Source organism: Leptonychotes weddellii, chromosome 3, assembly GCF_054177405.1.
Source record: "Leptonychotes weddellii isolate Sample4059 chromosome 3, ASM5417740v2, whole genome shotgun sequence".
NCBI lineage: Eukaryota > Metazoa > Chordata > Mammalia > Carnivora > Phocidae > Leptonychotes > Leptonychotes weddellii.
Window position 1 is genome coordinate 147,087,908 of NC_138371.1, and position 4,697 is coordinate 147,092,604.

Below are 4,697 nucleotides of genomic sequence, written 5' to 3' on the forward strand. Positions count from 1 at the left end.
GTGAAGTTTTGTTTCTGGATCAAATTCTGGTAGTATAGCTTTTATTTTTGAGCCGGAGATAAGAATAACTTACCTTTCTTTCTTAGAAAAAACCTTTTAAGACCTTTTTTATGGTATAGAATGAGCCCAAGTATATTTTTTTTCCTGGATTTGTTTTTCAAGATTTTGTTTAATTCAGAAGAGACATAGCTAAGAATATATACACCAAACAGTAATGATGACTCACAGTCGGAGTGATAGCATGGCCCCGGGTGGGAGATACAGACCATGGAAAGTCCTCTCTACAAAAATCTACTCTAATACCTTTGACTAATTAGAGATTCATTCACTTAATGATTTTTAAAAATTGCAATTAGTCATTGTCATTCAATTCTTACCAGTGTGAGATCATATTTTGAATGTACGGGGGATATGTTTTATATTGATGTTTATAAGCTACGTTATGTTTAGATATTCATTCAAAATTATTTGAGTACCTACTATGAGTCAATGACTTTTCTAGATGCCTGAGATATATGAGTGAAGAAACTAGACAAACATATAGAACAATGTGTTAAGTTTATTCCACTGTTCAGCCAAGTTTACTCAGTTTGCTGAAAATCTTTTGGTGGAAATTAGCTAGATGTCCCAATGAAAGGCTGTGCCTTTATTCCTGCAATCTTATTTTTTGAGGATGTTGGCTAATGTGGTTCCACAGAGCAGAGCTCTGCATGAAGACTTTGCGACATGACGTGTGCAGATGGGATTTACAGAGTATATGGCTTTTCAGTGATCCTCAGAATCTTCTACCACACAATCCCCCCGCACTCCTCTCCCCACTTTATTAGACCAGCTCTACTCCTATCCGTTTATGCAGCGGAATTCAGCATAGTATTTCTCTAAAAATAAATGTTCCACTTCAGGTTATGAATGGAGTAAATGAAATGTTAGAAAATGGAGAATTATTTTCTCCATTTGCAGTTTGCCTTAAACAGACAAGTTGATGGTTTAGGTGTTCTTTGATTAACCTTTGTGGTCATATTCCATGTTTGCCTGTGAATTTCATTTCTTTCTTGTCTTTCCAGCTTGGTAAAACTGTTCAAGGACACTAAACATGTGATTATCTGAAATCCATAGCTCTCTGAGAATTGGAAGTTTGGAAAAGACCTTATACAGCATCTGGTATTTGCTCATGTTTATTGTGCCCACTCCCTGCAGCAAGAAAGTTCTTCTTTCCTCTATTTATAGCTGTTTTGCCTTTGTAACATACGAGTCATATGCAGAACAGCTGGAGTTGCTGAGCTTTGGAGAGGAACAAAAGCTTGTTCAGATCAAGAAATGATGGGAGGGTTATTTGTATCAACTTTTGCCGTGATAATGCTATGTAACTTAACCTCACACTGTAGTCTTTGGACAACCTGCATCAAAGTAATCTAGAATGTTTGTTAATGCTGCAGATTTCTGGCTTCCACCTACCAACTCAAGAATGGAGGCATAGGTGGGAATCCAGAGTATTAGCCAACAGCGACCTGGTGATTCCTAATTCTCAGAACAAGTTAAGAATCCATTGTATACCCTCTAGGATAATGGCAACATTTCTTTTTTTTTTTTTAAAGATTTTATTTATTTATTTGACAGAGAGAGAGGCAGCGAGAGAGGGAACGCAAGCAAGGGGAGTGTGAGAGGGAGAAGCAGGCTTCCCGTGGAGCAGGGAGCCCGATGCGGGACTCGATCCAGGGACTCCAGGATCATGACCTGAGCCGAAGGCAGACGCTTAACGACTGAGCCACCCAGGCGCCCCGATAATGGCAACATTTCTGATAGCTGTTTCACATTGTTGTCTCTCTCTCTCTCTTTTTACTGAGGCATAATTGACAATGAAATTCATCCTTTTTAGGTACTGAGGTACTAAATTCTGATAAATGCATATAGTTGTGTGACTGCCCCCTCAGTCAAGATTCAGCATCTCATCACCCCCCCCCCAAAATTTCCTTGTGTCCCTTCCCTCCTCATCCCTTGTCCCTGGCAACTGCTGATCTGTTTTCTGTCTTTGTTGGTCATTGTGGTTTTGTTATTTCGACAATGTCCTATAAATGGAATTATCCTATTTGTAGTCTTTTTTTTTTAAGATTTTATTTATTTATTTGAGAGAGAGAAAGAGAGAGAGAGCATGAGAGGGGGGAGGGTCAGAGGGAGAAGCAGACTCCCTGCCGAGCAGGGAGCCCGATGCGGGACTCGATCCTGGGACTCCAGGATCATGACCTGAGCCGAAGGCAGTCGCTTAACCAACTGAGCCACCCAGGCGCCCTATTTGTAGTCTTTTGAGTCCAGCTTTTTTCTACTTAGCATGACACATTCAAGACTCATCAATATTGTTTGTATCAGTACTTGATTCCTTTTTATAGCTGAAAATGAATATAGTAGTCCTGGAATACTACAGTTTATTGATTTCCATTTGAAGGACATTTGGGTTTCTGGTTTTGTCAATTATTAAGTCACTATGAACATTCATGACTTTTTATTTCACTTGAGTAAATGCTGAGAAGTGGGATTGATGGGTCTTATCATATATTTAATTTCTCAGACATTAACAAACCGTTTTCCACCTTGGCTGCACCAGTTTGCATTCCCACCAGCAGTGTGGGAGAGTTCCAGTTCTTTCATGTCCTTGTCAACCCTTGTTATTGAGAGTTTTTAAAATTTTAGCCATTCTATGCAATATAGTAGTAGTATGTTTGTAGGTATGCATCATACCTTACACTAGTTTTAATCTGCATTTTCCTAATGACTGATGGTTTTACTTGAGCACCTAGCATCCTCTGCTGGACACTGGGCAGTAGCTCCCCGCTCCTCCAGGAATTTATGGATGTCAGGACAAATGACACACAGCTACCAATGGATGTAAAATCACATTTATCACTCATATAGTAAATAGCAAGAGGATTTACTAAGGAGAAGAGCTTAAGTTTTGTTGGGCGTGAAACATGCTAAAGAAAGGATTGGTGGTTTGGGATTTTTACCATGTTTAAGGGGTGGAGCCTGGATGAGCATTTTTTTCAGCCAGGCTTGTATTTTCTCAGCGAGGTTCAAAATTTCCATTGGTGCTAATGGACAGCTGGTGCATGTGGGTGTTCTTATCACATTTTCCAGATGTGGGCTGAAGAGAAAGAGGAGGGCTGGGGGCTTGAAAACTGCAGAAATCAAACATCAGAACTTGAGTCTTTCTCTTTACTACCTGATGATGTTGAGCACCTTTTTGTGTGCTTGTACCCCTTACATCTTCTCTGATGAAGTGTTGAGATTATTTGCGTATCTTTTAAATTAGACTGTTTGTTTTCTAGAGTTGTATATTCTAGAAGTAAGCCCTTTATCCGTTATGTTTTGCGAAAAATTTTAGTGGCTTGATTTTTTTTAAAACTCTCTTAACGGTGTCTTTCAAAAAGTAGAAGTTGTGTCCCAGTACTAACTGTCGTTTACTGCAGTCATATAATTTTATTTTTCTTAACAGATTCCTTCTCAGCTATTCTTTTCCAGCACTTTTAAACCCATGGGCAATATCTTTTTTTTTTTTTAAAGATTTTATTTATTTATTTGAGAGAGAGAATGAGATAGAGAGAGCATGAGAGGGGGGGAGGGTCAGAGGGAGAAGCAGGCTCCCCGCTGAGCCAGGGAGCCCGATGCGGGACTCGATCCAGGGACTCCGGGATCATGACCTGAGCCGAAGGCAGTGGCTTAACCAACTGAGCCACCCAGGCGCCCCCATGGGCAATATCTTAAATATATCCAGTGGCAGTATGGAGTAGTGGAAAAGAATATTTTTCATGTATCCAAACTTTATCCCTTTGAAATTTGTAGTCATTTTTTTCTCCTTTCAAATTTTTCCCATGGAGGTTGTGCCTGGGGGGCTCAGTCGGTTAAGTGTCTGCCTTTGGCTCAGGTGGGCTCCCTGCTCAGTGGGGAGTCTGCTTCTCCCTCTGCTTCTCCCGCTGCTTGTGCTCATTCACTCTCTCCCTTTATCTCTCTCAAATACATAAAATCTTCAAAAAAATAAAATTTTTACCATCGAAGGCAGAAAGTCTTGTAGGAAGGGCATAAGATTAGCTAATCTTTTTATGAAAATGTGGTTCAATGAGAGAGAAAAATAGAGGATTAGAAATTCTCTAACATAGCTAGAGGGTGACAGAGCCTGAAGTGGACAGCAGGTGAGTCAAACCTGAAGCTTGTGCTTGTTACCATATACTGTCTTTTCTTCACTAACCTATCTCTTTCAGTGAAGAGTCTTCAATTTCTCATCTTACATAGAGTGATTTACAGTTTACAAAGAGCTTTGGATGTCAGCTCTTAGGTAATCTTAGAGGCCCCTTCAAGGTTTGATCTTCTGTGACACTGGGATTTATTAGATTAACTCTAGTAAATTCCACCTATCTTCAGCTATTTGTAAATTATTGTGTAACAGCAGTAATAGTGGACATTTTAAGCATGTTTTCCATAACTTTTTAGTCCTTTATCCTACAGGTAATTTCCCCAGAATTTGTTAGATAAGGAGAAAATGTTTTGCCTCTGAGTATCCTTTGGTGTAGATTTTCCATGGAATTTGCCTTTATTTTCATTTTGTGTAGACTTAGTAAACACCCTGTAAAAGGCAGATATGATCTTGGAGTAACCTGGGTTTGCAGTGCCTGTGAACCCTGTTGGCCCCTGGGAATGAGGCCACCACA